We start from the raw sequence: 24,608 nt of genomic DNA, 5'->3' as shown, positions 1-24,608 counted from the left end.
AAGTGGGCACAAGTTATTCTTGTGGCTTCGGACTGAGCATGGAGAGTTTGGTATCCCGAGCTTCTAAAGATGAGCATCAATGCTCTGATCAGGCTGCCTCTTCTGTCGCAGGGCAGGGTTATTCACCTGAACCTATCCACTCTCTACCTCCTTGCATGGCGATTGAGTGAAAACAGTTGACAGCTTTGGGCCTCCCTCCTGAAGTCTGTGAGAATATTTTGGCAGCCAGGTGTTCCTCCACAAAGTCGGTATATGCCTGTTGAGGGAACAAATGTTGTAACTATTGTACAGACCAGTCTATTGACCCCCTATCTGCTCCTTTATCTAAAGTCCTACTGTTTAAACTTTCCTTGGCCCAACAAGGCTCTGCTATGTGCACATTGAAGGGCTGACTTTCGGCCCTTTCCTCTTTTTTTCGACTGCCTGATCATTCCTCTCTTTTCAAATCTCCTCTGGTGGGGAGATTCTTCATGGGGTTAACCCACTTGTTTCCTCCTTCACCTTTTATTATGCCACAGTGGGACCCTAATTTTGTTCTTACCTTCCTGATGTGTGCACCGTTTGAGCTGCTGCACAACTGCCCTCTGCTTTTGCTCACCATCAAGACAGCTTTTTTGGTGGCAATAACCTCCTCCAGGAAGATGAGTGAACTGCAGGCACAGTCTTCACAGCCTCTTTACCTGACGGTCTTTCCAGCCAATGTGGTGCTGTGCACAAGGGCATCTTTTCTGCCTAAGGTTGTAACACCTTTTCCATATGGGGCAGTAGGTTACTCTAACCACCTTCTATGCACCTCTGCACCCTTTCAAGGAAGAGGAGCATCTCCATCATCTGGACCCAAAAAGATCGTTATCATTCTACATTGATCGAACCAGAGAGTTCCAGGTGGATGATAACCTTTTTATAGGGTACGTGGGTGCAAAGAAAGGCTGTGCTGTCCAAAAGAGGACTATACTCTGATGGATTATCCTCTGTATAAAAATATGTTTCGCCTTAGCGAAGAAAAATCCCCAGAATGGCAAATGCGGGCACCACGGATCTTCACCGTAGGTAAGTAACTTGTCCTTCTGTTTGGGCATGTGAGCATGCAGCTTCAGCTTTATTCCATTTATTACTACTACTTTTAATATTATCATTATTTTTATTTATTCTATTCCAGCCCCTTCACGGATAAATCTGTGTGTCACCTATGACAAAGAACTAAGGGCATCATTATGATGCCTGGCAGTCGGACCTCCGGCCGCTATTTTGTGAATCAGGCGACCACCCAACGGCAGTGGTCTAACTGCCTTACTTGGATATGACGGCTGGGCTGGTGGTCGGAAAGTCACGGGTCAAACTGTGGCAGCATGGCTCAGCCATATAGAAGGGCAGTAGCAGATGCCACGGTAGTGCCACACCTTCTGCATATCTGTGCACCATGTGCCATACACCATGTCGTCCATGGCACATGGTGTTCAGAGGTAAGTGGGGGTCCCCATGGCCACTTTTCCCTGGCCCACAGTGGACGGGTGCATTGTTTGGGGGCCCCCATATCCTTTCTGACAACCTATTCATGTCAGAATTCCCAACAAAAAAAAGGATGTTGGAAAGGGATATTGTAATCCCGACGGCGGTGCCTGCCTCGGCAATGAACAAACAAATTTTCTCAGAAAAAGGGGGGTCCAAGGGAAATATATTTATAGACCCACAGGTTTCTAATCCCTTAGTACCTGCTATGAAACAACAAAAACAGAAACCTAGGGTCTAAGCAACAATGAGCACACCAATAAAATAAATTAAGTGCTCAAAGAAAGCAAGTGAACATTATAAATTTTAATAAATTCCATCAGCCACCGAAGTAGCGAACATCATCATTTGGGATTCTTTAAGCCATGCAAAACCCTCCATCATGTCAGAGCTGCATCTTATATGAGCAACAGTACCTTCTATATTTTATTTAAGATGTGGTTTTGCTCAAGTATTAATGTCATACCATGAATCCTTATGATGTTGCTATCTTGTGTCTAAATAGTGGTAATGGAAGCAGTGCAAGTGAACAGTGAGTGCAAATATTAAAATCATCTACCGGGCCAGTAAAAGTATTTTAATAGTTACTGTCCAAGTGACGAAGTTAAAAATCAGTGTAGGAGCAGTTTTAAAGAATAACTGCTAAAGTCCAAAAGGAAGGGTCTACGTGTTTCAGCCTTAGGATCTAATGGCAATCAGGCTTTCATCAGGACCTTACAGAACTTTTGTTACTGCTGTATTGAACTTATGTAGTTCCAAAAATAAACCAAACCAGTGATGTAAAATATATAACCTACTTCAGTTTGGGATTTTCAGAGACTCCCATGAATTTCTGGAGTATTCTCCCAAATCCTAAAGAAACAAAAATTATAATAGTAATGATAATATTCAAATTTTGCTTTATCATTCAAGTCAGTTGTCATTATGTGCTATTGCATCTATTTCTGGCAATAAAGTATGTCCGATGTCTAATTAAACATTATGCCAATAATCAATCAATTCAGTTTACGCTTACCCGTCAGTGTACGGGAGCTCTCCTCACCTCACCTGGCATCCGCTCAGAGAAATGAGGCCCCGCTCTGTGTAAAAACAAATGGGTATAGCATACTTCTCAAGTTCCAAACCCAAATTCTATTTTGTTTTTAAAACACATTAATACATCATGGCTTCGTAATCTGGTATAGTCATTTCTGAACAAGTCCAGCTATCTTAAGCTGACCCTTGAATGTCTTTCATAAATCAAAGATAACAACGAGTATAATATCAGGAATAGAATAGTAACTCGCTGATTTCCGAATCGCTCTACTAGAAATAATCTGCTTTACATTAGGCCTGGGTGGTAAATTCCGTTCCGCTCGCGGAATTTGCGGAATTTCGGTCATTTCGCGTTCCGCGGAGAACGCGAAATTGCCCAAAATTCTGCTTTCCGCGACTTTGCGAAATTTTTTCTTGTTCGCGTTCTCAAAATGCGTGTTCGCGAGATATTTCTTCCCGAGCACGCAAACAGCAACTGTGAACAGGAAAAAAGCATCGCGAACAAGCAATTCCGCGTGTTCGCGGAATTTCTGCATGTTCGCGGAGATTTTTTACCGTTTCGCGGAGATTTGCGTAGCGCGATTACGCAAATTCCGCCCACCCCTACTTTACATGCAGAAATGTTGTTAATACATTTTCCCCACTAGAATCATTGCTAAATATTCTTCTCTCAGTTTAAAAGAAGCTGGGATAGGATTACCACACAGTTCATATTTTGTGATAATATTGGATGCGCCTTAAAGTTTTAGGTCAACTTGTGTAGACAGATGTAATTCAGTAAAACTGAAAGAGTAATAGATATCCTTGCACGTAAACACTGCTTATCTCTACTGTCTATGTAGGCCTCTCCACTAAACAAGGAATTTTGATGAACGAACACAATCGTTTCTCATTAAATTTATCTCTCCCCCCCATAAATATTATCGTGCTGTGTGGCGAACACATCAAATAGTCGAAAATCTAAGACAGATAGTCAGGCACTGTTTTATAGTCGCTCTAATTGTGATACCTTTCGCTAAACAAGAATGTAAATAAAAATAAGGTGAGGACAGGACACAACAAGCCACAAGTATAACGCTCTGTTAGATGCTACAGAATAGAGTGTTAGCTTAAATACAAAGTGACTAACCTGTCGTCGGTACCTCGTTCAAAAGCCGACCAGGATGGGAAGGTACCGGCGCGCTAATTCATCACGTTTAAATACGTGTCTATTGAGTTGAAGCGCGTAGCTAAGATGCCGTCACACACGCGCGCCACCAGGGGTTTATGGGGAATGTAGTATAACCCGCGTTATGAGTCTCAACCAGATTCACTGCTTGTGTGAACACTCTGATGTTGGAAAAATAGAGTAATATTACTTTTAAGGAGTATGGCTCATATTATATACAAACACTATTTGTCGACTTAAATAGAAATGTTAAATATGTTTCGCCTTGCTAATAACGATTAGGGATCGAAAATAAAGTTTGATATCAAGCGCCCTCTGGTGGCCAAAAGACAAGCATCATTCAGGAAAAGGAGATTGTACAAAATGAACAAGTCTGGAACTTAGGTGGAACGGTAAGAACTACATAGCGTCCAGAACCAAAATAGACCTGAGATGCCTATAAATGCTAGTAAAAAATGTTTCTATCAAATTGTATAGAAGTGACATCTTGAGATATTTCATAAAACTGGTTTTGCACTAAGATTCTCCTTACTGAATGGGAGGGACATTACATTCTCGAGTGAACGAGCTCTCAAACAAAGTCCCATGGGTGGACAGACCATGCTAGGACGCTGCTTCAACCGCCACCCTGTTGGGATCTTTGATACTGGTGGAGGCAGTGGTCTTGCATCTGACAGCTGTGGGTTCGACCGCCCGCAACATAATGCGGCGGTCGGACCAAAGGATGTCGGCGATCGGACCGCCACCGGCAGCCTGACGGTGATCTGTTCGCCCAACATCCTAATCAGGCCCTAAATGTGGACAAGTAGATAAATGCAGTGTCTGATGCCTGCTTTCTTCAGCTGAGACAGACTACTACTTCTTCCCATGCAGACCCACACTCCAGGATTCTGGCCTTTAATTCTATCTACTGTAACACAATATATCCTTGTCTTCCCAAAAAGAGCCTATCCAGACCACAAGGTGTCCAGAATTGGGGAGCCAAGTTGATTACTAGTAGAAGGAAAATCATCTCAGTGTCTGCTGCTTAGAAAGAGCTGCATTGGTTTCATATAAAGCAGAACGTCTTGTTTAAACCAGCTTGATTAGCTCACAGGTGTCATTGATAAAAATGCACTATTAGTATCTCAGGGAAATGTAGGGTGTATGAATCAGACAGAGCATTAATCTCTGAGGCTGTTTGTCTTCTGGCATCCTACGGTTCAAAACCAGGAGGAAAAATGGCAGATCCTTTTCTTTTCCAGCCCCGGAGGTGGGGAACTCCATTGAATATTCTGGAAGGCTTTAAAGAGAGACTCTTTGTAGGAAAGAGCCCATTTTTGCATGGTTACCCCCCACACTTTTTGCCTGACATCTGATGCAACTTGACCTGATGTGCCCTGAGTCTCTGTCAATCAGGTTCCCAGGGCCTGTGTTATTTCCCAAAACTGAACCTTTGTACCCACAATTAGCACATCCCTGGCCACAGGTAAGCCCCTTGTAAAAGGCTCCATGGGTACCAAGGGCACTATGACCAGGGAAGGACTATAAGGGCTGCAGCACTTATTGTGCCACCCTTAGAAGCCCTGTGCCTTAACACCCACACACTGACACTGCAGGCAATGTGTTTTGGTGCAGAGAAAACTGGAACCGATGTGGCACAACTGCAACCCCCTGCCTGGGGCCTAGGTAAGTCAACCCTCTAGCAGGGTACACTAGCCCTCAGGTGAGGGTACTGAGCCATGAGACCTGTACCCCTATAGTGACTAAGTCCATTCTTAGACAGTTTAGCAATGACACAAAAAGTATATGGTCTGGGAGTTGGTCATTACGAACTCCACAGCTCCATAATGGCTTTACAAAAACCTGGGAAGTTTAATATCAAACATCTCAGCACATTAATCCCACAATGATGCCTGTGTGGGATTTAATGTAAAATGCATTCAGAAATGCCCCCTGAAAACTGGCCAGCTCAAGTTTGGCTCCTGAATGGCAGCCTGCCATATGCCACCACCAGACGGGTTTCTGGGTAGAGAGTCTCCACTCTCTGGGTCCCGAAACAAAGCCCATCTTGGGCAAAGGAGTCATGCCTCCTCCCCCAAGAAGGGCTGGGTCCACAGAGGGGAAGCTTCAAAGGCCTGCCACCTTTTGTAAGCTGTCCCTGCCTTTTGCTGGCCCCAGCAACTGGCTCCAACCGGTTGTGCCCCCCACTTTGTGCAGAAGAATCAGCAGAAAAACCAAGCTAGGAGGTGAGGTGTGCCCACCTTTGCCAACCCAACCCCTCAGGTGGGGGAGGCGAGGTGAAGAACACATCTCAGTCCCCGCCATCTTGAAGATGAAGGGACCTAGCCAATTAGGAAAAAGCTCATGCCTCCTTCCCACTGGATGGTGACATAATAGGGGGTGTACAAACCCAAAGGAAGCAACTCATTGGTCACAACCTGCACACCTCTGTAACACCCCTAAATTTAGTGTTTAGGGGCAACCCCGATCCTTGCCTCCTAAAATTGGAGGAAGAAAGAAGAAGGGCCGAAGAGCTGTGCTGACCCTGGAAGAAGAGGACACTAACTGCTTTGGCCCCAGCCCTACCGGCCTATCCTGACTCCGACCTGACTGCTGTGAAACCGCGGTGTGTCCAGCAGCCAGACGCCCCCAGAGCTTGGAGCACCTGCTGTGACACCTGATTTGCTCAACCAAGACTCACTCACAGAATACGGATCCAGGCGGCTCTGCGATTTTGCACCACTCTGCACCCGACGCCTACAGCCCGAGTTCGAGTGGTTCAATACCACGAGGAGGTCTCCCAAGTGATCTTGGCCTGTGATCTGTTGATCCCTGACCTCCCTCAAGCTTCAAGCCAAAGCCAGCAGCCTCAACCTGAAGGGCTTCCCTGACCACGACCAAAGCTGGTAAGAAGAACCCAACATCAAAAAACACTCCTGCACCTGATGATCCGCAGCCTTGGGTGGCCCAACCGATGAAGTCCATGCATCCCCAGAATCCCAACTTACCTCTCCTGCTGGTGGTCGCCTTCACAAAGACTTCCTGCCTGAGCCTGCAGCATTTTTGTCGACCCAGAGATCTCCTTTGATAATCCACAGGGGCCCAGACGCCCCCTTGGCAGTCAGCACCTAGCCACCCCTGTGCACTGGTGGTGCAACTCCTGTGCTGATTGTTGGCCACTGCAGTGGTGATCTCTACCCCAGAAGCTTAGCTCCCACAGCCAAATGGCCTGCTCGCAAGAAGTCCCTGACCGAAGGCACCCTTAGCCTCATTGACTAACATTGGGACTGTGCACTCTGCACCCAGCCACACTAGTGCTGCTTGTGGTGCAATTTGACTGCCTACCTGAACCTTGGGGAACAATGGCTCTAACCCCCCCAAAATTATTCTTGCAGACCATTTACTTACCTGAAAACCGATAATCTTCTTTTCCCCATAGAGACCAATGTTGTGATATTTTGTTCCTAAAATTGTTGAGTTAAACTTTTGTATGAAAATAAAGTAACTGTGCTTTAAATTAAGAATTGACATGCTTTCCTGTAAGTGACCCCGGCCAGTGTGTGATATCTAGGCATACCACCTCAAGACCTAAAAGTAACTGAAATGTAATACAAAAGTAATTGGAAGTAATCTCACTGTATTTTAAACTGTTTTAAAAGTAATACAGACCTATAAATGATTCAAATACAATCCATTATTGTAATTCTGTGTACAGCTTAACATTTGAAAGTGTTCTTACTGACCTGTGCCAAGTCCTACTTGGTTCTACAAAATAAAATACAAGTATATATTTTTATACTTACCTAATTGGTCTGGATTCAGTCTCTGAGTGTGTGCCATCAGTCTTGAGGGAGTGAATACAATAAATGCTGAATACACCCTCTGGATAAGCCTGACTGTTTGCCCACACTACCACAAAGAGAGCTGTTAGTACTTGTCTAATTTAGCCTCTGTTATACCTCTGGAGACACCCTGGACGCTGTGCACACTATACCTTACTTTGGTATTCTAAATACAGATCCAGCTTCCTACATCTTGCATTTATTGGACTAACTTACCCAACCTCTGGTCACATGACAAAAATCCAAAAATTGACTTTAGTAGAAATCATTTTTTGAATTGACTATTTTTCAAATTTATAAAAGTCTTGTTAGGCCCTTGTGTTAAGTCCCTGTAGTAAGATTTTTGCTAGAAATTTAAAAGTCACTGAAGATAAATCAAAGTACTTAGAATTGTTGTTGGTCTTTTAAAAAAGAAACCCTACTTTAGAAAACAATGAGCAACCCATAGAAAATGGCTGTAGAGCTCAACCTCACCACTTACTCCAACCTAGAGGTTAGAGAGTTAAGGCTTCTCTAGAAATCTGAGCAAATAAGAACTGGGTCCACCCTACAAGAATATAACTCCAGGAGTTCCTGGTAGGGTATGCAAGGGACCACCCACAGAAGAAGGCAAAGACCTTCAGGAGGATGGGGAAAGTAGTGAGTATGATGTGGTGTTAACTCATCCAGCTCAACGCCTTAGAGAGGGTGGGAAACTTGGTGTCCTACCCTCCAAATCCAAGGAGTACAGGGTCTAGATCCTACAGAGGTAGGGCTAACTCTGTATCAGACAGTGAGGGCTACTTCAATGTGGATGGCAACGTTTAAGCAAGGTTGACCAAGGGGCTAGAGCTAGAGACTAGGCTCCTTGCTCTAGAGAGAGCGAGAAAGAGAAGAGATGGGCCAGGGACCCATCAATGGTGGCAGCAATTTAAAAACTCAAGAAAAATAAGGATCCTTTTATCCTAAATTCCCCAAAGGATTTGTCCCTAAGTTTGAGGATGGTGATGACATCACCAAATATCCAAAGCCTTTGAGAGGGCTTGTAAGGACAGAAAAGTGAGGAAGACTCACTGGGGGGCATGCCTTTGTGGACTGTTTTCTGGTAAGTGCAGAGACAAACTCCTGACACCTACTGAGTCAGAGGCAGAGTCATATGAACTCATGATGGGCACCCTAATTGAAGGTTTGGACTCACTACTGAGGAGTACAGAATTAAATTCAGGGGGCTCAGAAATCCCAGAGTCGGTCCTGGGTGGAATTTGTAGACTATTCTGTAAAAATGCTAGGAGGCTGGTGGAATGGAAGTAAAGTGCAGGATTATGATGGAATTCATAATTTGTTTATGAAGGAGCACATTTTAAGTAACTGCATCAATAAAATGTTTCATCAGCATCTGGTAGACTTGCGTCCATTTTCTAACCAAGAACTTGACTTTTCTTGGGCTCCCTGGCTTGCTCCAGGCCTGCCTTGACTCCCCTTGCTGTGGTGAGTCTCCTGGACCTTGCCGGTCCAGACCGTAACCTTCCTTGACCTTCTTCGTGGGTTGCCATTGCCATGGCTTGTTGGTTCTCCCGCTAGACACCGACCCCTCAGCACTCCACATCCTTCGTGGGACAGCTCGTATCTGGTCCCTAGTCATCCTCGACATCTTCTGGTCCCTGTGGCTGCAGAGTCAAGGTCTCCATCAACATACCTGAAGCACCCGACAACGGTGGGCATTCGACTACTGATCCCCTGGTCACTCCTGAGTGACCCAGACTCTGTCCCCTCTGATTTTAGGTTCTCTTCATCAAGAATCCACCTTTGGGTTCCATCTGACACTTTTCTTCTTTTCAGCAGTGGCATTTCATTTAAGTCCTCCATTGAGATCGACGGCGATTTCCGACACCACATCAGTCCTTAGCACCTGGCTTCCCTGGGATAGGTAACTCTGGTAGTACGGTATCCGCGGTTGGGTTGGCTCTTCAACCTCCTATGATCCAAAGGGCTTCCTCGTAATCCAGTGGGAAGGGTCCTTAAAAACTAAAACTACAACCGTGACGTCCTCATAGAATTGGACGGAGCACGCGGTTATGTTTCCACACTGCACCCGTCCTCTGTGGGGTCCCTATTTACTCACCTTGGGTGGTTCCTTGGGGTCCCAGTGATTCTACATACCATAGACACTGTCTTGACTCGAGATGTGGTTCTTATACCACTATTTTAGTATCTGGTTTGATCTCCCCCTGGAGCCCACTGTGTATTAGTGCTACTTACGATTGTTTCTGTACTGTATTGCGTGCTTTGAGAATATCTTCGTGTAGAAGTTACTGTGTCATCCTTAAAGAGTGTTATATTAATAAATACATATTTCTATCACTACTGTGTGGTTCTCCTTTCATTTAACCAGTACTATAAGGTTTCATTCTGGTAAAACAAGCTGCTTAACATTCCTTCAAGACAATGCCTGAAGGCTGCTCTCCACAGCTACCACTTGGATAGATTTCTAAGGTTATCTTTGACCTCTTAATTCACTATTAGGGTTGTTTGGACTGGTGCAAGGTGCCCACTTTAATTAGTGGAGAGCATATACCAGGCCAACTTCTCACAGAAGGTGTGGATATAGAGGGTCCCCTTGAGCCTCCTAAAGCCTCAGGAAACAAATTCATACTGGTGGTAGTGGATTATGCCACCTGGTATCATGAAGCCATTCCCCCTAGCACTACTGCAGCCCTTGTGGTATCCAAGGCCTTCATTGGTGTCTTCAACAGGGTGTGGATTCCTAAGGAGATAGGATCAGACTGAGGTTTCAACTTCATTTCTGCATACTTAAAACACATGTGGGAGGAGTGTGGAGTGATCTATAAGCTCAAAACACCTTACCACACGTAAACCAATTGCCTTGTTGAGAGATTCAACAAGACATTGAAAAGCATGATAATGGGACTCACTGAAAACTTCAAAAGGAGATGGGATGTTCTTTTACCTTTCCTGTTTTTTTGCCTGCAGAGAGGTTCCTAAGAAGGGATTAGGGTTTCACCCCTTTGAACATCTGTTTGGCCGCCATGTAAGGGACCACTCTCTCTTATGAGGGAAGGATGAGAGAAACCCCATCATGTACCAAAGCAAGATGTGGTAGACTATGTACTAGGCTTTCGTTTCAGGATGGCCCAGTACATGTAGAAGTCATCCAAACACCTTGAGGCCAGCCAGGAGCTCCAGAAGCTCTGGTATCACCAAAATGCTGCAATGGTAGAATTCCATGCAGGGCAACCGGTGTGGGTTTTGGGGCCTGTGGCACTAAGGGCCCTCCAGGAAAAATGAAGTGGCGCATACCCTATCCTAGAAAAAAAGAGTGAGGTCACCTATTTGGTAGACCTGGGCACTAGCAGATCCCCTAAAAGGGTGATACATGTGAACCTCCTGAAACTCTATTGTGACATAGATGATGTGGCCATGCTGATAGATACTGATGAGGATCAGGAGACAGAGTGAACCTCTCCCTGACCTTCTCACTTACAGCCCCCACGAGGAGTCAGTAGATGGAGTGGTATATTCAGACACCCTCTCTGCCCAACAGCAGCCTAAGTTCTGCGACAGTTTGCAAGGCTCTTTTCTTTAACCCCTGGTCAGACTCCCTGGTGTACCCATGATGTGGACACTGGATACAGCTTGCCTGTCAAAACCAAAAACCATTGCCAGTCTGACCAAGTTAAGGAAAGCATCAAAGCTGAGGTCAGTAATATGTTGGAGCGGGGTGTCATTGAGCCTTCTGAGAGCCCCTAGGCCAGCCCAGTGGTCCTAGTCGCCAAACCTCATCCACAGGATGGAAATAGAGAAATTAGATTTTGTGTGGACTACAGAGGCCTCGATGCTGTCATCAACACAAATGATCGCCCCATCCTCAGAGCTGATGAACTGATAGATAAGTTAAGGCTGCCAAATACCTAAGTACCTTTGACTTAACTGTAGGGTATTGGCACACTGGCATGGCCCCTAGAGCAAAAGAAGAGACAGCATTCTCTTACTTGATGGGCATTTCCAGAATGCCCCTGCCACCTTCCAGAAGTTGGGTACACAAGTCTTTAGTGCAACTTGTCATGATGATATTGCTGTGTTTAGCTCTTCCTGGAAGAATCACCTTTCCCACCCGGGGAAGGTGGTTTTACAGGCCCTCCAAAATGCAGGCCTAACTATCAAGGCATCCAAGTGCCAGATAGGGTAGGACACTGTTGTGTACTTGGGCCACCTTTTAGACCAAGTCTAACCCATCCAGCTCAAATTCTATACCCTTATGAATTGGGAAGCTCCAACTACCCAGACCCAAGTCAGGGCATTCCTTGGCTTAACTTGGTGCTATATGAGGTTTGTTAAGGCATATGGGTCCATTGTGACTCCCCTCACAGAATTCACCTCCAACAAGATGCCCAAGAAAGTGAACTGGACAGTTGGCTGCCAAAAGGCTTTTGACACCCTAAAAGAGGCAATGTGCTCAGCACCTATTCTCAAGGCTCCAGATTACTCCAAGTAGTTCATTGTGTAGACTGATGCCTCTAAACTAGGGATAGGAGTGGTCCTATCCCAGACCAAGTATGATGGACAAGACCAACCTGTTGCTTTCATAAGCAGAAGGCTATTCCCCAAGGAACAGCATTGGAGTGCCACTTAGAGGGAGGCCTTTGATGTGGTTTGGTCCCTGTAAAAGTTGAGTCTATACCTGTTTGGCACCCACTCTCTAGTTCAAACTGACCACAGACCTCTCAGATGGCTAATGCAGATAAAAGAAGAAAGCCCAAGTTTTTTGAGGTGGTCCATCTCACTACAGGGAATGGACTTTACAGTGGAATATAGACCTGGAACCTGGTGACCCCTGACCTCCACCAAGCTTCAAGCTGAATGCCTGAAGCCTAAACTTGAAAGGTCCCTCTGACTGCGACAGGAACTGGTAAGAAGAACCCAACGCCAAAAGACACCCCTGCACCCGATTACCCATGGCCTTGGGTGAACAAGCCGAGAGTGTCCAGGCATCCCCCACGATCCCAACTTACCTCTCCAGCTGGTGGTTGTCTTTAGGAAGCCTCCCTGCCTGAGCCTGCAACATCTTTGCTGTACCAGAGAGCACCATTGGAATCCACAGGGCCCCCAACACCTTCTTGTCACTCTTCACCCAGCTGCCCCTCTGCAGCTGGTGGTGCAGCTCCTGTACTGATTGTTGGCCCCTGCAGTGCTGATCCCTACCCTAGGAGCTTTACTCCCACAGCCAAGTGGCCTGCTCACAAGCAGTCCCTGACCAAAGGCCCCCTTAGCCCTGTTGGCTAAGATTGGGTCCCTGCACTCGGCACTTGGCCGCCCTAGTGCCGCTGGTGGTGCAATTTGAATGCCTACCTTAACCTTGGGGTACAATGGTTCTAATCCCCCCAAAATATTCTTGCAGGCTGTTTACTTACCTGTAAAGCGATAACCTTCTTTTCCCCATAGATACCAATGTTGTGATGTTTTGTTCCTAAGAATGTCGAGTTGAACTTTTGAATGAAAGGAGAGTAAACTGGGCTTTAAATTAAGTATTAACATACTTACCTGTAAGTGACACCAGCCAGTGTGTGATATCTCGGCATATCACCTCAAGACCTAAAAGTAACTGAAAAGTAATCCAAGAGTAATCAAAAGTAATCTCACTGCATTTTAAACTGTTTTAAAAGAAAATCAAACCTGTAAACGATTCCAAAACTATCCACAATTGCAGTTCTGTGTTCAGCTTTTCATTTGAAAATGTTCTTACTGACCGGTGCCAAGTCCTGCTTGGCTTTACAAAATAAAATACAAGTGATGTTTTTTTTGTCCTAAAAGAAGGTCTTCACTGCATTATGATTGAAACGCTTAGTCCGATACCTAGTCTGTAATAAATTTGTGTACAGTTTCCCTCCTCCCTTTTTTTTACTTTAAATGTCAAGAGACGTACTTTTTGTGAGTTTCATTGACTAATATTTTACCAGTAGGTTTAGTGCCATCTTCCAGTTTTAGCAGAAGGGCACTGTAGGAGAGTGGCTTAATATTAACCCTGGGCTGACAACTACGCTTCGCCCACGTAGTGTACGTAGCGCTGCCTGCTTCGCAGTTTTCGAAGTAGGCGAAGCAGGCAGCGCCTACGCACACGCCAGGGCGAAGCGTAGCTGCCTGCCGTCCACCACCCGCCTCCCGCCTGCCCTCCTTTTAAAAGATAACATTAATTTATAATAAAGAAAATTAAAATTTAAATTTCTTGCAAGAAATGCGCATGCGCGGGCGTTCGCGCATGCGCATTTGTCAGAAAAGTTGGAAACCAGGAAGAGGAAGCCCCGGAGATGCCGCGCTTCAGGTAAGTGGCTTTTAATTTTCTTTATTATAAATTAATGTTATCTTTTAAAAGGAGGGCGGGCGGGAGGCGGGTGGCACGTAGTGGGGCTACGCGAAGCACGTAGTGTGCGTGCTGCTTCACATCGCCCCACTACGCCCACTACGCCCACCCTTACTTAATATATGGTAAGGAGTAATGCACCTCGCACTTAGCCAGGCACCGCTTACAGAGATTTTAGTGGTCTTTGATAACCATAGAAAGCTCTCAAAGTGGTAGCTGTGGAAAGCAGCCTTCAGGCTTATTTTGAAGGAGTGTAAAGCAGCTTGTTTTACCACATTTAATCAACATTGTAGATTAGATGAAAAAGAACCACACAGAGTTTATAAAAAATAAGTCTATTTATTAAAACAACACAATAACTAACACTTTGGTATATCTCCTAGCTGGAGATATCAATAGCACACATGAAAATACTTCAAATAAATCAGGTAAGTAGCACATATATACATTGGTCTCCAGAGGGAGACAGAACCAAATACTAAGAAAGTGGAATGCTACTTGCAAGGAGGAAGGGGCCACCCAAGGTAAGTACCCAGGAACCCCACGGAGGCTGTGTGCAGAGTGGAAGCACAGCCGCGTGCCCAATAGACGTAAATGGAGAAGTTGCAGTTGTACTTTTAAAGAAGAAGGTCCCTTCTCAGAGGACCTAGAAGAAACCCTTAGGAGGACAGAAGGTTGGAGAGCCACCCCACCCGTGGATGCCCCAGGAACCAGGTTACTTGTACCAGGGAAGTCGGTTGCATAGGGGTGAAGTGATGTCGGAACCTGCCGTAGATGACAATGGAAAGCTTTGGAGAAAAGGCCTCTGGAGAAGTCTCTGAAGAAGTCCAGAGGCATCCAAGGCTGAATTCCTGAAGAGGAGAACCTGTACGCAGAGGGGACAGCATATATGCCACTCAGAGGTGACCAGGAGGCACGGAAGCACGATGTCCACCCTTGGCAGGGAGCTCAGGAGAGTTGACGAGGACCTTGGCACTGCAGCTGTGGGGATCAAGTGACGCTGAGGAAAACCAGAAGCAATGCAAAAGCTGTCCCACATCGGATGTTGGTGTCTAGGTGGTGGATGTCTGATGGGAGCACCAACAAGCCTTGGTAGTCACAACTGGTATGGAGAATAAAAAGATGCAGTCGTTGGGACCAGCATTGTCCAAGGGACTCACCAAGTGCAAGAGAGTCAGAGCAGGCATGGGAGCACACCAAAGCAGAAGAAGACCTTCAAGAGGACCCACAGGCTGAAGGCACAGGAGTTGCAAGAGCCTCGAGCAGCTCAGCAAAGATGGAGGCCCATGGTGTAAGGGATGCAGTGAGGATGCTCATCTTTAAGGGATGAGGTGCTAGAGGCTGGAGCTACTAGTAGCCGAAAAATATATGGAGTGCAGAGCCAACAAGCATTGGCAATGTCAAGTTGACCCAGTGCATAAGAGCTTGATCCCTGCAGCTCCGACAAAAGATGCTGTCCTCCAAATTGCAGGGAAGGCAGTTCAGGCCTCTGGAGAGCTACAGGAGCACCACCTGTGTTGTTGAGTCTCAGGAAGTCCGTAGGATGACAGCAGCAGCTGAATAGTTAGCTTCCTTGCGGTGCCTGCTGAAGCAGGGGAGTGACTGCTTCACTCCAAGGGAGATTTCTTCGGATGTCCTTTATTCCCACAGGTTTTCTGCAGTGAAGTACACACAGATTAGGCAGAAGGTTCAAAGAACAGCAAGACCAGGAGCAGCAGGAGTCTTCCTTGATGCAGTCTTGGATTCAGTTGAAGTCCAAGTGTCCAGACGGTCGAAGAGTGCCTTGGTATCAGAGGAGAGTCTTGCTCCATGACGAATCAATGGACCCACTCACAGGGCGGCCATTAAATACTCAAGGAAAGGGTTTGGAATGACTTGGGGGTCCCTCCTAGAGCAGGGTTTGGACAGGGGGGGATACTCCCCTGTCCTTTGTCCAGTTGCATGCCCGAGTGGGAACCAAGGGTTCCTGACCTGGCTCAAACTAGAGTATGCAAGGAGGGCACCAAATGTGCCCCTCAAAGCGGTCTGGAAATCCCCCCACCCCAACTCAATACAGTAAGTCCCTTCTGGGAGGTGGTCACACCTTCCTGTGATAGGAAACCTCACTAAGTCAAATATTTTTTGTTCAATTCTTTTCACAACCATAAAAGAAAACATCAAATATAGAGACCAATCAATGTAATAAAAGTCAATATAAACAATATAGACTGATAAAATAACATTCCACAAAGTAGCATCAGATCATAAATTTCCAGGTGTAAAATATAATGCAATTCTAAAACATTAAGCATATACCAACATACAGGTATAAAGAGTGTAGTCACTGGGAACAACCCGCGTATTCCAAATATTGCCATAAAATAAAAAATTTGCATGTTAAGTGTCAAATGAGAGCAATGAAAAAAATTGGCAAGGATACAGTATAAGGATTTCAATAAGTGCATTAGAACTTACCAGTTATAAATAAAAAAAAAACACATACAATTTGGTAATCAATATAAAAACCATAAAGATATAGAATTTGGATCAAAGTGCGTTGTGCATCCTTAAAAAAGTACATACTTTGTCTATGTGCGATATGAAAGTCCTCATTTCCCAACTAAATTCTGTGTACGAACTGCTATAGAGATGATTCAATACACCAGCAGGCATGTATAGTCATCTTTTAAGAGCTGAAGGTGATACAACGCAAGCCTGCATTTCCTAATATTCAGAACCCTTGGTAGCGGGATTATAAAAAATCCCTCCTCGGTTTAGTGTATGGCTTAAAGAAAAACAAGAAAGGCAAAATATTCTGAGCTGACTTAGAGTCACATGGACATATATCAAGTTCAGCATCACAGTAAGCCTTACAGGGATAAGAAACCAACAGATTTGCAATGCTAAAACTGAATCTAAAGAGGTAGAACCTTTTCGAATAGCAAAAGAAAAATGTACGATAGGGCTCTAGACATTCGGAGCAAGCTAGACGCAAATATTCCGCTACTCTCAATCAATCAATCAATCAATCAATCAATCAATCAGGGTTTGTAAAGCACACTACTCACCCATCTCAGGGTCGCAGAGGTGTTGGGTGTTGTGGTTGCCCCATAGGATATTGAGGATTAGTCTGGCTGTGGCATTCTGGATGGTCTGAAGCTTGCGGAGGAGTTTTTTGTTGATTCCGGGGTAGAGGGCGTTGCCATAGTTGAGTATGCTGGTCATAAGGTCGTGAATTACTATTTTCCTGGAGTCGGGGTATCCATTTGAATGTTCTACGTAGTATGCAGAGGGTGTTGAAGCATGTAGAGGAGACAGCGTTGATCTGGTGATTTATAGTAAGCGATGAGTCCAGTATGATAGCGAGGTAATGTGCATGGTCTGTTGGGGTGGATGGGTTTCCGAGGGTGGGGGGCCACCAGGCGTTGCACCATGTGGAGGGGGTGGAGCCCAGGATGAGGACCTCTGTTTTCTCTGAGATGAGTTTCAGGCAGCTGTTTTTCATCCAGATTCCGACAGGTGTCATGGGAGTTGTGCCTATTGATGTCGGGTTCCTTGGTGAGGGAGAGGATGAGTTTGGTGTCATCAGCGTAGGAGACAATGTTGAGCCCATGGTTTATGATGAATGTTGCGAGGAGGGCCATGTAGACGTTGAAGAGGGTGGGGCTGAGGGAAGATCCTTGGGGAACTCTGTATCTGGTCTCTGTCGGTTCTGAGATGAAGGGCGGGAGTCTTATTGTCTGTGTTCTGCCAGTGAGGAATAAGCATATCCAGTCTAGGGCCTTTCCTTGGAGGCCGGCATCATGGAGTCTGGTGGTTGGTGTGCAGTGAGAGACGGTGTCTCAGGCTGCTGATAGGTCCAGGAGGATTAGGGCTGCCGTCTGGCTTTGGTCGAGGAGGGCACGGATGTCGTCTGTGGCAGCGAGGAGGGCAGTCTCAGTGGTGTGGTTGCTGCCGAATCCAGATTGGGAGTTGTCTAGGATGTTGTTGGCTTAGATGAAGAATGCTAGGTGGGTGTTGACAGCCTTTTTCGATGACCTTGGCTGTGAAAGGAAGCAGTGAGATGGGCCTGAAGTTCCTGAGGTCTGTTGCGTCTGAAGGGTTTCTTTAGAAGGGGGTTGACTTCGGCGAAAATCCAGTTATCGGGGAATGTGGCGGTCTTGAGGGAGCAGTTGATGGTATGATGTAGCTCAGGTGTGTTGGCTGTGGTGGCCCTGTGGAAGATGTGTGGTGGGAAGGGGTCAGAAAGTGCTCTGGAATGGATGATGTTTATTGTCTTTAGCGTGTCTTCTGTTGTGAGTGGGGTCCAAGGGAGTAGGTTCTGTTGGGTGACGTCGCTGGGGGAGGGGGTTGAGGCGGTGCAGAGGTCTTGGTCATCGAAGTTATCATAGAGTGTCATGATCTAGAGGTAAAAGAAAGAACCGAGTCTGTTGCAGAGGTCTTGGGAGGGAGGGACATCTGTTGTCTCGCTGTTGGGTTTGGCAAATCCCTGTATGATGGAGAAAAGTTCCTTTGAGTTGTAGGCATTGGAGAGGATTCTGTCTTGGAGGAAATTCTTGTGGATTTAGGGAGTCGTTGGAGAGCTGTGGTGACTGTTTTGTAGGTGATGCGTGTTTCTGGAGTTTTGCTGGTTCTCCACATCTTTTCCAGTCATCATCAGGAGAGCTTGAATTCTAGGAGTGCCGTGGTGAACCAGATTGCTTTCTTGTAGTGTTGCTCTGTAGTCTTCTGGAGGGGGGCAAGGGTGTTGGAGCAGTTGGCGATCCATTGGTGGAGGTTGTTGCTTCAGGGTTGGTGTCTGTCATAGTTGAGGGTGGAGTGCAGGTGAGGGCAGAGTTGAGGTGTTCTTCTGAGACTTTGTTCCAGCTTCTACGTGGGAGGCGGCGCCTGTGCTTGTGTGCGGTGGGTTTTATGAAGGAGATATTTTTCACGATCTGCAAGTGCTCCCTGTTCTCCTTTAAAACAGATAAAATATCCCCTTTCAGCTGGGGTTTCAACATTTTAACAATAGGTTCAGGGTTTGAAAAACAATCCACTTTCCCTACTAGCTCCAGCTGCTGTTTTATATAGCTAAGCCATGGTATTTTCTGCATATAATCAAGACTCATGTAGTCCAATATTATTGCATGATTAAGGGCCGGCTCATCCTTTACCCATACCAAATGCCATAACATGATTGGTGCAATTTGTATGCAATATATTCAGGGGGTCAGGCCTAATGCAATATGACAAAGGATACTGAGGAGACTACTAGGAACTATTAATAATCATCTAAGAAAGGAGTTCTCTACTGCCTGTAGGCGTGACTAATTGCAAAAGCCCCATACTCCTGCCCCATGGAGGATAGGAGATGAAGAGTGAGCCCTATAGATGTTAATTATTCAGTCAAGTGGTCTAGATCATAGTTTCCTCACCAACCTGAAGAATGCATCCAAATTTTGGTTGAAGCATCTTACCCTAATCTCAACCAAGTGATGCCAAGATCCTTTCTGGTCAAAGGAGACACCTAGATAGAAGAAAGTTGGAACATAAAGCATAATATCATAGTTAATAAAACAGGACTTAAAGACAGGAGGGGTATTCCCAATCACCATAGAAAAAGACTTAGCCGTATTGGTCTTTAAACCCATATCACATATTAAATCATTGAATCAGGTTAAAAGCCTTTTCAAACCCACACAAGTTCTGGACGGCGCACAGTCATTAGCATAAAGCAACGCAGGGAGCTCTCTAGTGCCTACCCTTGAGACATCAACTTGCCATTGGTTGAGCTAGCTCTCCTGGTCATTAAAATATAAACAGAATAATAAAGGAGCTAGCATGCACCCTTGCTCCACTCCTCCTTTCATTTTGATGAGAGGGATGAGTTTTCCATCAGGCCCATATCTAACTCTCTCAGTCACATCCTGATGCACCTGTGCTAAAAAATACACATCAGTACCCATATCTAAAAAAAAAATCCCCAGCTTCCCTCTCTCCACCCAATCAAAAGCCGATGTTAAATCTATAAATCCCAAATAGAGAGAACCGTTCTTTACTTGTGTGTACTTGCTTATGACGAGGTGGAGGTTGAGACACTGCTCAACAGAACCCAGGCCTCTCCTGAAACCATACTGTATATCAGAAAATATGCCTTTTATGGTTACCCAAGTCTCCAAACGATTCAATATGACCCTGCCTATTAATTTACAAATACAGTCATTCAATGACATCGGGCGATAACACTTGGGGTCAGACCTGTTTTCTTTTTTAAAGATAGGTACTAAAATCATGTTGGACCAAAATTCTGGCTAGCCCAGGGATGCTATATAGCTTAAAATATTGGTTAACAGTGGGAGCAAGAGATCAGGGTTAGCCAGAAAGAGATCAGCGGGTATGCCATCCAGGCCAGATGCCTTATTCCTTATGGTTTGACTGAAGGCTTTGTAACTTCCTCAAAAGTAGGAGGCACCAGCTCTGTGGGAGTCACACCTATTTAATTTTGAATTAAATCTAAATTGCATAAGTTCTCTCCCTCACTCCTATACACACTTGTAAAATGCTCAACCCATTTCTCAGGCATAATTGTGACATCACAATGCTACTATTATAAGAATCATGAAAGAAGGTAGCATTGACAGTCTTCCATAAGAGGCTAGGGTGTTTATAAAGACTTGCCTCATGAAGTTTCTCCCAGGCCTATTTCTAATAGCCATCTTGTGTTTCAAAATTGCTTGTTTGTATTCATATGAAAAATGTCTCACATTTAAAATATCCCTGGGTTTTTGTTTCAGTGCCATAATGAGATCATGGTGGGACTATGACCAATCAATATAAAATCATTAATAAAGTCTTTGAGATCTCGGTTTTCTGTCCCCTTGTAATACTACATTGATTGATTGATTGCCAATGACCTTCACCAATGAATCCCCAACTGCACAAACACACTCGCCCCCCTCCAGAACTCCAACAGACGACACAACACAAAAGCCACCTGGTTCATCACAGTCCTCCGAGAATCCAAGCACTCATGCCGACAACTAGATAAAGCATGGGGAAATAGCAAAATCCCGGAAGCACGCACCGCTTACAGGGCCGCCACCACGGCACACCACCAACTCATCAGATCAATGAAGAGAAACTTCATTTAGGACAGAATCCTCTAGACCTCCCACAGCTCCAAGGAGCTCTGCACCATCGTAGAGGAATTCACCAGATTCCACAGCAAAATCACTGACGTCCTTCCCTCCCAAGATCTCTGCAACAAACTCAGCTCCTTCTTCCACCACAAGATCAGGATGCTCTACGACAACTTCGATGACCAGGACCAAGGCACCGACCCTCCTCATATGTACCCCTGTCACCACAGAAGACACTGCAAAGATTATAGAAAGTATCTACTCCGGAGCACCCAGTGACCCCTGCCCTACACACATCTTCCACAGGGCTGCCTCCGCCATCGCACCAGAACTATGATGGGCAATCAACTGCACCCTCAAAACAGACAAGCTCTCCAAAAAACTGGAAAAGCGCCGAAGTCTAACCCCGCCTCAAGAAGCCTTCCTCTGACCTTACTGACCTCAAGAACTACAGGCCCATCTCTCTTTCCCCCTTCGCCGCCAAAGTCATAGAGAAAGTCGTCAACACCCAAGTAAAGCATTTCATAGAAACCAACAACATCCTTGACTCATCTCAATCAGGATTCTGCAGCAACCTCAGCACCGAGATCACCCTCATAACCGCCACCGATGTCATCTACACCCTCCTCGATCAAAGCCACACCACAGCCCTCATACTACTAGACCTCTCAGGAGTCGTCAACACAGTCTCCCACCGCACACTACCTGCCAGACTCCACGATGCCAGTATCCAGGTAACTGCCTTAGACTGGATATGTTCTTTTCTCTCTGGCAGAACTCAAAGAATTAGACTCCCGTCCTTCCTCTCCGAAGCCACTGAGATCAGATGCTGAGTACCTCGAGGTTCCTCCCTCAGCCCCATGCTCCTCAACATCTACATAGCACCTCCTGCAACCATCATCGGAGAACACAGACTCAACATAGTATCTTACGCCGACAACACGCAGCTCATCCTGTCCCTCACCAATGAACTCGACATCACCAGCACAGTTTCCAGGAAGGAATGAAGGACATTGCATCCTGGATGAGCAGCAGCTGCCTGAAGCTCAACTCGGAGAAAACAGAAGTCGTCATTCTTGGACCCGCCACCTCTGCATTGGGACAACACCTGGTGGCCCTCCACCCCTCGGAAACCCTCCCTTCCCCACAGACCATGCTCGCAACCTCGGCATCATACTCCACTCCTCACTCCCCATGAACTGGCAGATCAACGCTGTGTCCTCAACATGCTTCAACACCCTCTGCATACTTTGCAAGACCTTCAAATGGATAACCCGGACACCAGGAAGACCATCACCTACGCTCGCATCACCAGCAGGCTGGACTACAGAAACACGCTCTACACCGGAATCACCAAAAACTCCGTCACAAACTCCAGACCATTCAGAATGCCTCAACCAGACTCGTCCTTGGCATCCCACAACACAACCACATCACCCAGCACCTCTGCGACCTCCACTGGCTCCCCATAGAAAAGAAAATAACCTTCAAACTGGTCACACATGCCTGCAAAGCCCTCCATAACACCGGACCACAAAATCTCCAAGAAAGAATCTCCTTCCACGCCCCCAAGAGAAACCTCTGCTCCGCTGTCCTATCCCTGGCCAAGGTCCCCCGCATCCACAGAGCCAGAAAGGGGGCAGATCCTTCTCCTATATTGCGGCCAAGACCTGAAACAAACTCCCCTCAGCACCAGATGAAGCACTACACTGCAAATATTCAGAAAGGACCTCAAGACCTGGCTCTTCGGATGACCTCAGAGCTTACCCGACCCCACCCCTGTGCCTTGAGACCCTTATGGGTGAGTAGTGCGCTCTATAAATCCCTGATTGATTGATTGGCTAAATGATGTCAGAAAAATCTGCTAACATACTTAATGGCCTTATTCTAATCTTTAGGCACTCCAAAATGCGTGCCTTATTTGATAGCAGTATCTGCTGCAAAACAAAATCTGGGACCACCATGGCACACTTACGCAAAAATCCATTGTTCTACCTTTCCCTGCTTGAGATTGGCTGAGCAGCAGAAGGGCAGAACAATTTCCTTGGTTGACGGCAGCACTAGCTTGCTGTCAGACCCTGAAAGGCTGTTACCGGGCATACAGGGGGCTCCTCTAAGGGGCTCCCCAGTACATGGGCTCATACCGCCAACACTGGAATTGGTGTTGGAGTAGGATTCCACCATATTTGATACCAAACAAGACCAGGTTCGGCGCAGCCATTGTATAGTTAGACATCTTGTAATTACTGATGTCCACTAGGGAGCCAATTCCGGCCGCAAATCGTAACGATCGACATGGACCCGGACCGGATACCGACCGACATGGACCAGTGCCGTACGACTAGTGCAGTATGATGCAACGTGTGTGAATTACAACTGATGCGTACGGAATACAAGCCGGAAAACCAACGCGAGTTTCACCGACCGACACGAACCCGGATTGAACCCGACCGACCCGTATCTGTGATGGCCGAACCGCTCAGTACGATGCAATGCGTGTAAAACCAGACTGACTTGCACGGAGACCAAGCCGCACGACCGACACTCACAGAAAACCGGGCACACAAGTAGTAGAGATCTCCGCGACCAACGCGTATGAAACACAGAAGATAGGCAGCATGAACGAGGCGGAGAAGCCCGCACGAGCCAACATCAGCATCCGTTTCCGTCAGAAGAACGTCTCCTTCATGCCTACAAAACCCAAAGGAAAAAAAGACAAAAAAAGGACCAAACAAGCAATGACACAACCAATAAATATCAAATAAAAAAAACCTGGGACAAAGACACACCCACAACTTCAAATATATAAAGGACTACAATCACTACCATGATCCCTTGCAAACAGGAGACACAGCCAGCAGCAAACACCATTACACAGCAACCACAGACACACTCACAACTCACCCATCACACAACTCACACACCATCAGCACCTCGTCCAAAAGCACACACACATACAGCCAGCAAAACCAACACTAACCCACCCTCACTTGCACCCTCACACACACATTCCTCACCACCATCACCCAGTACCATGCCCCCAAAGAACAATCCAAAGTTCACAGATAGTGAGTTAGAAGTGCTGGTAGACGAGATCATCAGAGTAGAGCCATATTTGTTTGGTACATTGGTCCAAAGGACCCCCATGTCACAGAAAACCAAGATGTGGGTGAGGATTGTGGACAAGGTGAACGCTCAAGCACCAGCAAGGCGCACAAAGGATAATATCCAGAACAGGTGGTATGACGTGCGCAGGAGGGTCAAGAAACTAATCGAAAAAGATCACGCCCTGAGTCAGTGCACCGGCGGTGGCCCTCCTGCCAAACCAGTCTACTTCAGGACCTGGGAGGAGAAGGTGCAGGATATCCTACCACCAGAGAGCGTCCATGGTCTAACAGACATATCAGAGCCTGGTGAGTACACAAACAACATACCCAAGATTGTGTGGCAAGGGGACAGTGAAACCATGCACCGCAAGCAAAGCTACAGTAACCAATAGATAATCATCCCAAGATGTGTATGCCAGTCAGATAAACACAATACCTGCCATCTCATTGTGACTTGGAACTTTGTCATGACATGCACCAACCTACAAACAAATAGAGCAAGGCAGTGGTACA

General features: G+C 46.1%; 1 protein-coding gene across 1 annotated transcript in view; it reads left to right on the top strand.

Moving 5' to 3' along the window:
• The window catches only part of LOC146784498 (zinc metalloproteinase-disintegrin-like VLAIP-B), a 2,353,571-nt gene that overhangs the window by 2,312,653 nt on the left and 16,310 nt on the right, over positions 1 to 24,608 (top strand). The gene's annotated exons all lie outside the window — the stretch shown is intronic.

The sequence above is a fragment of the Triturus cristatus genome, chromosome 11, assembly GCF_964204655.1.
Source record: "Triturus cristatus chromosome 11, aTriCri1.1, whole genome shotgun sequence".
NCBI classification, from domain to species: domain Eukaryota; kingdom Metazoa; phylum Chordata; class Amphibia; order Caudata; family Salamandridae; genus Triturus; species Triturus cristatus.
Note: the sequence above shows the minus strand (reverse complement) of the source record. Positions and strands in the feature narration are given on the sequence as shown.